Raw genomic sequence first — 14,210 nt, 5'->3', positions numbered from 1 at the left:
GGAATTGAGGCTCCATTTTTGTTTGAGTAAGGGTATTGGTGGCCAACTCATGGCAACTCACATGTCAAGAGCTGTTCTAATTATTGAGTGTGCCCTCAGCAAATTTGCCGATGACACCAAGCTGTGTGGTTCAGTTGATACCCTGGAGGGAAGGAATGCCATCCAGAGGGACCTTGACACACTTGTGAGGTGGGCTGATGCCAACCTTACGAAGTTTAACCATGACAAGTGCAAGATCCTACACCTGGGTCGGAGCAATCCCAGGCACAGCTACAGGTTGGGCAGAGAAGAGATTCAGAGCAGCCCTGCAGAAAAGGACTTGGGGGTGCTGTTGATGAGAAAATGAACATGAGCAGGCAGAGTGCACTCGCAGCCCAGAAAGCCAGCCGCATCCTGGGCTGCATCAAAAGGAGCATGACCAGCAGGTCGAAGGAGGTGATCCTGCCCCTCTACTCTGCTCTTGTGAGACCTCACCTGGAGTATTGTGTGCAGTTCTGGTGTCCTCAACAGAAAAAGGACATGGAACTGTTGGAACAAGTCCAGAGGAGGGCCACGAGGATGATCAGGGGACTGGAGCAGCTCCTGTATGAAGATAGGCTGAGAAAGTTGGGGCTGTTCAGCCTGGAGAAGAGAAGGCTGCGTGGAGACCTCATAGCAGCCTTCCAGTATCTGAAGGAGGCCTACAGGGATGCTGAGGAGGAACTCCTCATTTGGAACTGTAGTGATAGGACAAGGGGCAATGGGTTAAAACTTAAACAGGGGAAGTTTAGATTGGGTATAGGGAGGAAGTTCTTTACTGTAAAGGGTGGTGAAGCACTGGAATGGGTTGCCCAAGGAAGCTGTGAATGTTCCATACCTGGCGGTGTTCAAGGCCAGGTTAGATGAAGCCTTGGGTGAGATGGTTTAGTGTGAGGTGTCCCTGCCCATGGCAGGGGTGCTGGAACTAGATGATCTTAAGGTCCTTCCCACCCCTAAGTATTCTATGATTCTATGATTCTGTGTTTTCAAAGTTGCATGGTTGGCTTCTTATCATCCTAAAACCAGATATTGAGATTTGTGGTGAACACTTAACCCTGATTTTAAATGTAATGGCAAATATTTTCTCTCACCTGACTAGCCAACTGATAGGTGAATAAAAGGATTAGAGCCTACGGATGGGAAGATTGACTGTAGCCCTGTAACTTCTTTCAGTTTTCTGCAGTATTTAGTTAAGAGAATTTTGGAGTCTTAAGAAGCTGTTAAATGAGCTGCTATGCTACTCTCCCTTCGGAGTTCCCTGTTGCTGAAGTGGCCTCCTTACTCCCTTGCTGCTGAGGATCAGTTTAGGAAGGCCCTGCAGTCCTCTACTGTAATTATTAGCTTACTCAGTGAAGTTCTTACATAGTTTTTTTTACAAACTACTAAAATGCAGACTCATATAGCCCTGGAGCCCTAGTTACCATCTTTGCATTTAGAGGAGTGCCTGTGTTTAATTAACAGCTACGGCTGGTACACAAAAAAATAATACAGTAAATAAGCAAACTTTCATCCTGAGTCTGTGTGGAGAAGTAGCCTTTATACCTCATTAACAAAGTCTCAACTGCATATATCGGTGCTTGATAACAAGTGACAGCCAGAGATGTAAAGTTTCTAAGAAGTGACACCCCTGCACTACTGAGCAGCCCGTGCTGCCATGGACAGGAACCAGGAACGCAGGGCTCCCAGCACCTTACAGGCGCTGGTCTTTAGAAATTATTTAGTTTAACAATGTATCAGATTTCTGTCCTTGGATTAGGGAGTATGTGCTCTTACCTGTTACAGTTCTAGAGTCTGACATGAAGAAAACTTGCTTTTTATCACTAAAATTCAGCAGATGTGATTCTGATCACACTTGAGGAGTGAATTTGCTCCTGAAGTAGGAACTATTTTTGTGATTTTCAAAGAACCAAGCTAGAAATTATGTAACATTGGCAAAGCAGACATATTTTTATGGTGGGAAAAAGCTCGTGTTTCTATGCTTCTTGGTGGTAAGAAACTAAAGATACTGGTTTTGTACATTTGATAAATGAATTTATGTTAGCATATCTCTGCAAGTCAGTGCTGAATAAAATCCAAAGGGGATATGCACATTTTTATAAATACATGGATCAGTTGGTATTGTATCTCCCTTTAAAAGGAAATCAGATCAAACACTGCTGTCATCATCTGTTTCTAAGAGTGCAAATGACCTATTATTTGAATCTCCATAGGAAAATGTGCAGTGCACCTGTTTCTCCCCGTTCAGTCAGCTTTCCATGAAATGTAGCTTGGCCTTCAAAGGCCATATACCGGTCATGGTGCATAAGAAGAAGATAACCTAGCTAAAGTTACATAGTCCTGTCCAAAGGGTTTGTAATTTGTGTGACAAGAGAGAATGGGAGGTAGAGGAGGAGATAGTTTTAATTGATAAACTAACAAATCTGATACAAATCTTTTTGAGACAATAAGCTAGGTTTCTATTGAATTCAGCTGGAGATGGAGATGCACATGTTTCAGAGACTCTTGTGGATAACTTCCATGTTGAACCTGTCTTGAGGGCCTTCTATATGCTACAGAGGACCAGGGTGCTGATGTATTTAATTTTCAGTCTGGTTCATACTAACTTGGGCCCTGAGGTGGTGCTTCATGACAGTGAGGTTCCCAAGAAAAAGAACACAAGGTATGAATGGAAACTTGAGAAAGAAAATTCTTTTCTTTTTCTTAACATAGCCTTCTGGTTCTTTTCCTTAAAAAGTAGTAAGTGAAATGGTTATTTATCAAATCTAGATAGATACAACGTACCTAAGTACAGCTGGAAAATACCTTGATCACAGTGACCTCCCCTCCAACAAGAAAATCCTGACCCTACATCAGAAGCCTTCAAAGCCATTACTACTTGGCCCATTGCAAGGTTGTGGACTGAGACAGGGAGTACTTTTAGTTCATTTGTAGTAAACATCAGGCAGTTTGATAAGTAATAATCCTGGATCTTGATAATGAATAATCCCTGATAATTGATAATCCTGTAGCAGTTTGATATTACCACATGTTGTTGATAGAGTGCTCAGTGGCAAATGACATACAGATGGAACAAATCACCTGTGATGCATTTTTTTATCACCATGTTCATTTTTGTGTGATGTGGTTAGGTTTTAGTATATGAAGGCTCATTTTTTACAACCTTTTGTTTTTTTTTAATTTTGTGCCAAGTTATTTTTTCCTTCTCTATCATGATCAAACATTGTGTTAGTATCATATAAACACTACAAGTGATAGTAATTTGGATGATTTTATTACAAATGTTACCGTGTAGTTTCCTTTGTTCCTTCTATTTATATGTCTGATGAAAGTCTATAGTGGCAGAGTGATTTACTAAATGTGTCTAAGGATTATATGATGCTTATTAATCAATGTCCTATGTTTCTATTTTACCAGCAAAATGTGAAGTACAGAAATTCAGTATAGGAAATATAATGAAATTTCCTTAAATCATATGGAACGTAGCTATACTAAACGTAATAGATGGTAGAATAAATGGATGAAATAAACTGAGTTTATCTGCCAGCAGGCAGAAGTCAGTTAATCAAGAAAGTACATTTACCATATTTCTGTTTCTGCTATCCAGAAATGAAAACCCAGATAGAAAAAAAAACAACAAACCCAAACCCAACCAAAACACATCTAGTAAGAAAATGCTTCTTTTTATAGACATTTTTTTTCCCCTTTCACAAATCTCTGTAATCCTTTTCAGTGGTGTGTGTAGGTGTTTACAAATACTCTGAAGGAGCACCTCCTGGAAGAGCTTCCGGCAGCTGGGAATCGGCTTCAGTGCACACAGCAATGTTATCAGTGCTGTAGGTTTAACCGCAGCACTTCATGCTTTCAGAAAGCAATATTCAAACAACTTGTCAGGATAAACTTTGTATTATGCATTAGCTATTAGGAAAGCTGGTAGTGGAGCGAGAATGCAGTCTCCATACAAATATCACTTTCTCCCTTTCCTGGCCTTCTCAGAATGGTGGAAACAGAAATATTTGCAGTTTTCCCCAAAGATTTCAAGCGACTGCAGCAAATCCTCATTTTTCTTCTTGTCCTTCTTGCATTTTTGAGGGTAGTGAAGGACTCTAAAAATTAAAATTTTGTGAGGTAGTGTAAACATTCAAGTATTACGGGATCAAATTTATTTTTGGACTCTACCAGTAATTCTTTGTCCATGACCCACACAGACCAGGTTATCTGCAGTTGCCTACAGTCATGTTTTCCTGCTTCCAGTTCAGACAACTAAAACCCTGCTGAGTACTTCCCTGGCAACCCTCCTTCACGTAACCAGCTGCTGCTGCGGTGACCACTTTTATGTGATAACTGTAGGATTACAGCACAGGAGATACAGTTGTGTGCCTACAGCCTACTACAATGAGATAAAGTTGTCAGTGTTCACTTAGGAAATGTTGATGGATACATATAATCCTTGTGAATACAAAGAATATCTCTGAAGACACAACTCAAGTGTCACTCATGAATACAGTGACCTCCTGAGGAGGTGGGAAGGTAGCTTCAGATGGTACTAGCTGTCCCTTTCATTGTAACTGGCACCCTCTACTATGTTAAAGGAAAGGCTGGAATAGATATACATAACGGCCATAATGTGGGAGAGTGCAGGAAGAAACACTTGCAGATTCCATACAGGACCCAGAATGACATCATTTTTGTTCTGCAGACACTTTAAGTGCAGCATGGAGATGTTGTGAAATAGACTTTGCTTGCAGGCTGCTGAGGCAGAATTGCTGGATTGAGAGCTGGTAATGGGAGAAATAGCTGGAATAATATGAAACCCTAAAGTGTAGTAACAGGATGTATTTCCTAATGTAAAAATTTTATGATGGCTGTTTCTCAGAGCAGGATGAAATCCCAGCTGAATTGCAATTGGCATTTTGTTATAGCAGCTCATCCTGATTTTCTCATAAACTAAGACAGGGTTGTTTTGGTTGAGGGTGAACAGTCCCCAGAAGGGAAGAATGGCACTAACGCACTTCTAGCTCTAAATCAGAGACAATTGCCTGTTGTCCTTCTTTAAGTGGAATTTTATTCTAATAGCATTCAATCCTTCTGACTTCCAATTTTTTCCGTCCAGATAATTTTAAAGAAGCACGTGTACTCAAAGCTAATAAAACATTTTATTGAAACAGTTTTTATAAAGAAACACATTTTTATCTGGTATTTCTTCTCCTCTCCCCGTTATATCTTTTACTTTGAAGAAACTTTCTTTTAAAGAGAGGAGAAATCTTTTGGAAAACATTTAAATGTCTTATCAAACAGCTGCAGAATGAAGTGTCTTGGGTTTTACTGGTATTTAAAATGTCTTTGCATAAATTAATGTAATGGAACATTTATAATTTATTTACATGATTTGATTGTGAACTTGCGTTACAAAAATCATGATTAATTGAAAAAATTGCAATAACCTGCCTTTTTTTTCCAGCTTGGAATTTAAATATTTCATTTTCCAGTCACCACTATGTACTCTTACTTTAGAAAGAGGAAATATGGAAATGGGAAGGCATGGCTGCTAAACTGTCTGGGACACCTCTTTAAATTTATTTCTTTTCGCATAGTTTCCATCAGTTGTGATTACATTTGGGTTTGTTGCGATTTAGAGCAAAGGCCATACTTGATCATGGCAGCTCGCTATATTACACCAACAGCAGCAAAATGTTGACTATCACAAAATCAGACCAAAGCCCACAGTACTTACCCGTGTTTTTGTCTCTCTGCTGCTCTGTGCACTCCCACCAGCCTGGCCCTTGGAGATTATTATAATTTTGCCAGTCCTTCCACATTCAGACTGAGTCGGTTGCAGCCGCCCCAGTGGGTTTACCACTGGGAGTTTTCGGGGGGGCTCTGCACTCTCTCATGCAAACAAGCACACAGCAAAAGTTTGTGCATGACCTAGAAAAACTACCTCAAAGCTGCGCAGGCAAATACGTAAAGCAGAAGCTGGAGCTGAGACTAATTAATCTGGTGCGGTGACTCCAAACGTCAATTAGCTGGGAATAAATTTTAATCCCTGCTTGAACCAGGCAGGATTTAATTTGGTATCAAGAGGTGACAGGCTGTATCGTTCATTTGCCACACTTTCTGTTCTGGGAAGAGGCTTATTATATTAAGCCCTAATCTTTTTGGATTTTGCACAGACCCAGTCAGCCTTGTTTCTGGAATACAAGTGAAGCTGCCTAGGACAAAGGGTGCTCAATGTTATTTCTTCATTTTTGTTGGGTGCCACCCTTGTCAGTAGCATCAGTCTGCACCCTAGTTTGTGTACTGATTTGAGGTAGTCAGCCTTCCACCACTGGAGTGCATGCTGCAGTCTGAGAAGCACAGTCTCAGCAAAGCATGGAGGCTGCCACAGCTTGTCCTTAAAGGGCTGGATGCTGCTAGTCAAAGCAACTAATATACGCCAATAAAAGGCATATTAATGCAAATTTTAACTTAAGTCATATGTTAATTCAGTATATATAGAGAAGCAAATTATTCTAGAAGCATCTGATCTGACTTCTCCTCAGTCTGAGCAAGAGGCCTTACTGGCCTGTCAGTCCTGGTTTCAATGCTGTCCAAATCACATTTAGACTCTATTTTTCTGCAGAACTGGGGAATAGTAATTACTTGCAATTGAATGTAATGTCTTGGGTTGTGAAGGGCAGAAAAATATTAACCACAGTTGGCAGAACAGCTGGGACTTGAACAATTAGCCTTTGGTCACATAGATAAAACTCTTTCCCTCCAAGCTGTAAGACATTTTGAGGGGGATTAGTTCCTCATTCGCATTTTGCTTTGCAAAAACTGTGTGAAAGTTGCAAGATTATATATAGTGACAAAATAGCCTATAGCGGTGATCAGAATTACGTTACCTGTGATGAATAAAAAATGACAACACTGCCTGAATGTGGCCTATTTCATCATGAGGAATCCAGAAATTGCAAACACAAAGTCTATTCTCCATCCCTCTGATATTTATGGTGAAGGAGTCATCACTTAGCTAATGTAAGAACAGGCTACTTGGAGAACCAGCATACAAGCTACACATTAATCTTCTGCTGTACTTTAGCCACTAGATGTTTGAAATGCTGTAAAATCCAACAGTTCATGGCCTCACTGCATATAACATAAAATAACATGACTGCTACTGCTGAACCCCAGGACACTGTGTAAGACAGCGGTGGGGAAAATCCCAAGCACTTCAGACTGCAGACGCAACGGGCCCGCCACCTGCAGTCCCCTCAGGGTACCTGTGCTAGGCTGCTCGCGCTTGACAAAATCTCTAAAATAACACATAGTATTTGTTTCAAGGCTTTGTGGGAGATGTTTGCTTTTCCTTTGATTATTGTCGAACCTGTCAGGGCCAGAGGAGGCAGCTGTGAATACAATTTGTGGGGTTATGGGCCCAAGCTAAGTGACCTGGAAAAGCTTTTGCATTAGCACCTGCATGCAGAGAGAGTTATAGGAGGTGGACTAGGGTAAAGGCCTGCGTGCGTGGCTCTGGATGGTTTCTGGGGTGTACAGTAGTCTGCAGATCATATGGGATGATCTGGATGATCTTCTGGAAGTTGCAGTAATTGATAATTTGCCCTCATTTTATTTGAGGTTTAATTTTTAACCTCCAAAATGGCCTATGTTCTGTAGGGCAAAAAATAAAAGCAACTATTAGCCATACAAATTCCTGTATCGTTTTGTTTTTCTGATTTTATCCTCTCCAACAAGTACAGCATGGCATCATGTATCTTAGTTGGCTTCTTTTGAAATCAGGCACCTTCAGCAACTCGATGCCCCTTTCTCACAGCACTGAGGAAGTGATTCATTACTGACTGGGGGAGAGGACACTGTGCAATGGGTATCTGTTAGAACTTGATTTCTCTGTGCTGGTTTATTTGCCATTTTTCTAAATAAGAAACATTCCCATGGAGTGGGAGTGGTGTCAGTTTTGTGATCAGATGCAGCCTGCGGCAAAATAAACATGGAAATGGTAAGGAAGACCTTATGTTTACTCTCTGAAGCTTTTAGTTCAGTGTAAGATAAAGGTCATTCTGGAGAAACATGTCAAGATTCCTAGTGAGGGTGGCAGACATCTAACATAACCAGAGAACCAGGAGGTTTAAAAAGGAGTTAAAACTACAAGGGGAAAAAAAAAATCTAGAAGTATTTTTAGAAATCTGAGAGTTTGATATTTGAACGTAAGGACAATCAGACTGCCCATCTGAAGTGGGCAGTATACACACTGCAGAAAGCTTTGAGTGTAAAATGATCTCTCCTGTTACTGTTTAGAAATGCAGCAGTACGAACCCAGCCTTCTCCCCTCCCTTGTGTTTTGCAACCTCCTTGGTAAAGTGAGATGATACTTAGCAGACACTTACATACTAGATTAAAAAAAAAAAAAAGCAAGCATATAGCTGAAAGAACAAGCCTTAACAGATACAAGTGATAATACCAATTTCTGAATCACTTCCTGAAACCTCATTTTCCTTTGAGGTGTCTCATTCCTACTGAAATTGGAAGAACTCAAATGAAAGTTATTACGGAGGTCACTGTAATCAGGAAGTGTAAATTTAAAAAGAGCCCTTTAAACACTGAGAGTGTAAAAAGTGCTTTTCATCGCATATCCTCCCAACGCTCCGCATTGCCCAATTCAGAATGATGTGCATTTTCTTCTTTGGTACCAAGGTTTTAGAGTTTGTGTACTAACTGGTACACAAAGTATGAGGGCAAGCAAAGCTCTGATTCTGAAGCTGTTGGATTCTTATCTGGTAGGCAGATATGCAGGATCAAAAGTTCTCTGGGTTTGGAGCACTAAATGGATGAGAACTGGACATGCAGCATCATTTTCTTCTACTTGACAGAAGATTTGGTGGAAAGTTGCCCTTGGTCATCAGCCTAAATCAAATCAGTAGTTCAAGAGTCTCTTTCTTGTTCTAATTTTATCAAAAGAGCACCACCATGACTTGCTAGTTGCTACTCTTTCTCACTATGCAAAGGTAAAAGGTAAAATGACAAAGCAGGGTGCCCTTCTGGGGGCAGTGGCTTGGCTGGTGTTGTGGTTTAAAACCAGGCAGAGGGCTCGTTCACTCACTCCCCCCTTCTTGCCCTCCCCCTACTCCCAGAGGGACGGAGAGGAGAATTGAGAAGAATGCAACTCCCATGGGTTGAGATAAGAACAGTTTAGTAACTAAGGTATAACACAAATCACTACTGCTACCACCAGTGATAATAATGATAAAGGAGATAACAAGGGAAGAGAATACAACATCTCACCACCAGCCGACCGATAACTCGCCGCCCACACCTCCCCCCCCCCCAGCCCGACCAAGCACTGACCCATACCTCCTCCAAGCCTGCAGTCCCAGCCCTTCCGGGTAGCTCTCAGTTACATCCTGGGCATGACGTGCTGTGGTATGGAATACCTCTTTGGCTAGCTTGGGTCAGGTGTCCTGTCTCTGCTTCATCCTGGCTTCCCTCCTCCCTGGCAGAGCATGAGGCTCACAGAGTCCTTGTACAAACCAAAACATCCTTGTTATCAGCTCTGTTCCCAAGCCAAAAGTCAAAACACAGCACTGCACCAGCTACCAAGAAGGAGAAAAATGACTGCTACTGCTGAACCCAGGACAGCTGGGAGCATTGGCTGAACTGTGACTGATGTTTACTTCTTTTTTAAATGCAGAAGTAAGCATGATCTGCTTCACTAGCTGGTGTAAAGGCCTTCCACGAGAAAAGTGGATAAAGAACATGTAAGAATTTGGCTTGGCACTTCCAGAGGATGCCTCTGACATTTGAAACTGGATAATGCAGTTCAGAAAGGGTGTTTACAAGCTGATCATGATACAGCTCTCATCAGCTTGGGTCAGGCTTGCATTTCCCACCTTGTAGATGTTTATTTATTTATAATCTGACAACTTTGAGAAGCCTATAATGGTATGGTAATATTTCTGAATAAGCAGATAATGACAAATTTTACTATTGTGTTTACTTCATATTTGAGATGAGCTCCTAAAATCAAACTTGCTTTTAGGGTCTGCTTGAAAAACATAGGCTTGTGTCAGGCAGTCATTTCCCAATGCAGTGGTCACTTTGCACCCTGGCTGCCGGGGTTTACCTCTCTTTCCCCAGCAGGAAACTAAACTATTTCAAGTGTTAGTAAAAAATTTCTTCTGGAAGGGCCAAAGCAACTGAGCTTCCCCAGCAAGCTGCTAGGTCAACTTTGGGCACTCACTCCTCCATTGGTACCCCTCATTGCTCTCAGGTGCCAGGGCTCTTGCACCTATGCCTCTTCACAACTCAGTGGTTCCAACTGATCCTGCCAATGTTTTGAGGGTGGTCCTACTTAACTTTTAAATTAGGATGGGGGAGAGAGGTGAAAAGGGTGAAAAGTCAATCATTTCAAGATTGCTTTCTTGAAATGAAGCTGTAAAAGGATTACATTTGCATGACAGATCCCATGTCTGGGCACAAGTGGTTCCAGGAGCTTTTTGTCTGTATAGGAGATCACTTCTCCATGGCTTAGGACAGGTAATGTGGCTTCACTGCCACTTCTAGGACTCTAGGAGTGTGGCTGGGTGCAGGATGGAACAGCTAAGATTATCAGGGCATGCTTGTCCTGGTGATGCTCTTACTTGGAACTTGATGATGGAACAGTCTTAAGAAAGCTCTAAAATATGACTGAGAAATGTGTGACATTTCTGGCTTAAGAAGAAATAATAAAACATTAGAAAGCTACATATGCAGGCACTGAAAATGTGGACTATGGTGCCTGAATGTGTCACTAGGCAAATGGTATCAGCATGTATGATTTCCATGCTTTTTTTCCGTTTCAGATTGATAAGCATTGTATTCAGTTATTCACCAAAGTTAATAAAAGGTGCTGGTAGCAGGCTTCAAGACTCAGTTCCTGTATTCACAGAAGATATTCAGCAGAGGTAGTGGCAATGTTCACTTCCCCTTGATAGTTCTTTCATAAGTGCCTTTATGCTCAGTCGCCATCTCTTAGATGTTAAAGGGCAGTTCAGTCATGATGTTTATTGAATCCTTGCCCTTTCTACTTAAATTGCCTACAGGGAAGGCGACTAATTCTGGCTTCCTGGGATGTAAGCAGGAAGGACTGTTTTTTAAGCACCTTTTTTTTTCCCTCCAAAAATTCTATGATTTATAAAAATGTTTTTCATTTTGCTGAAAACTTTCTCTACTACAGTAATTTCCTTATGCTGAAGCATAGATTGTCATGACCAAATACTCTGCTGTTTTACAGAGGTGTTTTTATTAGGAATAGCTCCTGAGTGGGCCATGAGACTGTCTTCCTGGCACAGAGACAAGAAATGCTTACTTCCAACCTTGCACCCAGCATCCTCAATCACATAATGATGGAGAGTAGAGCTCCATCCCTCCAACACGCTGACTCATGTACCTCTGCTCAGCACATAAGTCAGGGGCATTTACGTCCTCCGTGAAGCATAAAAATACCTTTTTTTTTTTTTATAGCTCACAGGCAACAATATTTCTCCTCCTGCAACTGGTCATGCACCTAGAACAGAATCACATTCTTAGCAGTTAATTTTAGGAAGGAGAATAAATACGGGGCTGTCAAGATTATCTGTATATTTAGCATCTTGATATACTTAGGTGTGTTCTTAATTGTTCATTCTTTGGCAATGGTAGATAAATGGCTTTTTTTTTTTTTCTTTGTGAAGTAACAAGACTTTCATTTGAACAGCTTGTTGCTCCTAAGAAAGTGACTGTAGAGAAAAATCACTTAGAATTCACAGAATCATAGGATGGTTTAGGTTAAAAGAGACCTTAAAAATCATGCAATGCCAAACCCCCTGCCATGGGCAGGGACACCTTCCCACTAGACCAGGTTTCTCAAAGCCCTGTCCAACCTGCCTTGAACACTGCCAGGGGTGAGACATATACAGCTTCTCTGGGCAACCTGTGCCAGATCACAGAAGGCTAGCCTGTTCCTGGCTGGATTCCACTTTCTGTGGTGGGTTTATATGTTTTGCACAGTTAATCTGGGGCCAAGCAACCATTAAGCAGAAGGGATCTTCCTTATAGTAATTAATTACTTCAATAGCCTTGTGCAAAGCACACTGTAGCAGGAGTTATATACCAAGCAGCAGGTTCCTATCCCACAAACTGTAGGATTTTAGAGAACACACACACACACAAAAAAAAATAGATAAGAACACAGAATGTTGAGGGCTTGTATTAGCTGAAATCTTATGTGGGATGTTAGATAAATTGAGTCTATTTCATTCACTGTAGTCTGTTTGGAGAAAAAATCAGGAAAGATCCAGGTCACCATTGCTCAACTTTTTTTACTAATAGTGCAAAGCGGTTATTAAAAGATACCATTTAGATATAATAGCTTTTTTTAATTTGCTCTGCACTGATTTAGCATTAGTAAAAACAGATGTACTTCTTGTTTTCTGAAAGTAGCAGGAGCTGTGGTGTTTTCTTGTCTTCCTCTTTGGAGTTGCTTTCCTTCTATTTTCACAGCCATAGTTCAATACGGATTTGACTGCCCTTCAGTGTTGAACCCTGAACCAGCCTAACCAAAAGGAAGCGCGTTACCACGGTGAATATGAGGCAGAAACCACCTTTCCACTGAGGGAAATTTCAGGAAAACCAGCAAATCAAAGAGAGCACTGAGGCAGCAGTTCTGGGAGTATGGTCACCTTCTCCACAAGGAACTCTATGTTGTCTCATAGACCATCCATCTAGCCTGGACCTGCCATGTTAATGTGGATCTGTGCCTTCCAGGATGGAGCTGGGCTGCACTCCATCAGCTGGAAATATGGGTAGGTGTGCTGGAATTGGCCTAAATATGTGTAGAAAGATTTATCCCAGATCCTCCTTATTCTGTGAGAGAGCTCCACTAGGGCTCTCAATAAGGAAATGATCTCTCACCTCAACCCAGACACCACAGAGAACACCTGAAACCATAGACTGTCCCATTTTATGGCTACCTGCTGCTCACAGTCTTTCCTTCATGTTTCTTGCTCTGATCATCAGGCAGGATCCCACCCAGCTTCTCCCCCTGAAGCCCCTCTATCATTGCTGCAAGAGTTGCCTGGAGGACCAGGCTTACTCGCTGCAGGAAGAGGGATGCAAGGCAGATCACTAGACCACTCTTCACCTAGAGCTGTCTTTAAACACCCAGTGCTCAGCCTGTTATGCCGGATGAACCTTTTCCTTCTTTTTATCTACATTGTAGTATAACACGGATTATTAAAAAAAAAAAAAAGCTTTCTTTTGCTGCTTTGTGGCAATTTAATCTCCTCTTACATATTTATAACACCAGTAGTTCCTGATCAAGGAGTTGAAACCTTGTGTTTTGTTTTCAGTATTCTGTGAGCAAAGGGGTAAGTATGACTGGTATTGAAATAGAGAGGAATCTGCTTTCTAAGACCAAAATAGTTTATCATCCTCTGCCCTTCTCAGTATGCTCTCATCTTTTATCAGTTCTTTTATTAAGGGCTGCTGTGCATAACTGGCTGTTTGTTTACGGGCAGAAATGTAACTGTCAGGATGGTTAAGGGGTTCTGGTCTTATATACATTTTTGACCTATATTTAATACTGCCTCGTATTTATTTTCTTACATATCTAATTGCCATTCCCAGTTTGCACTGTCATTAATTCCCCATGCCATTTAACTGATGCTGTTACGAACTCACTGCAGCAGCAATTTAGAAGCTCTCCTACCTACCAGAAGTTTTGTGGATGAAATCAGAGATTTGTTCCCATCTGCAAGGCTTGGGGATTGCCCTATTCTCAGTTGCATGAGAGAAGTAGGTTTTGACAAGCATCCAAAATGAAAGTGCCCCAGAAACTGCTGGAAGAAACAACAGTTAGCCTTTCAAAAACTAGGGGAATAATATTTTTGGTGCTAGTCAGAAGACCTTATAAGAGGAGAGCTGGATGAGTTTTGACCTCTGACTTGTCAGGTTTTGTCCTTCAGTTAACACCTCCACAGAAGGGCATTTTTCCAGAGCAGACTCGCTGATAGGGAGAAAAAAAGAAATTGCAGTGTAAAGGAAGAAGAAAGGCTTAAAGGCAAACAACTAAATGGAGAAAAACATCATCTTTTCCCTCTGAACCTTCCACCAAATCCTTTGATCTGTTTTTGGAGTTGTGAACTCCACTGAGGAAGATGAAGCAGTATCCCTTACAAATG

The 14,210-nt window shown here is 41.3% G+C and overlaps 1 long non-coding RNA gene across 1 annotated transcript; it reads left to right on the top strand.

The window, feature by feature from the left end:
• The first annotated feature begins 9,701 nt into the window (after window positions 1-9,701).
• On the top strand, window positions 9,702-11,551 carry LOC134173335 (uncharacterized). Its single transcript, XR_009968213.1, has 3 exons — window positions 9,702-9,770; window positions 10,854-10,955; window positions 11,287-11,551. It is a non-coding gene; the product is annotated as an uncharacterized LOC134173335 (long non-coding RNA).
• The last annotated feature ends 2,659 nt before the right edge of the window (window positions 11,552-14,210 follow it).

Source organism: Pezoporus occidentalis, unplaced genomic scaffold, assembly GCF_034315485.1.
Source record: "Pezoporus occidentalis ecotype Australia unplaced genomic scaffold, CSIRO_AGI_Poc_V1 ctg51, whole genome shotgun sequence".
Classification (NCBI taxonomy): Eukaryota; Metazoa; Chordata; class Aves; order Psittaciformes; family Psittacidae; genus Pezoporus; species Pezoporus occidentalis.
This window is presented reverse-complemented; position numbering and strand designations above follow the sequence as displayed.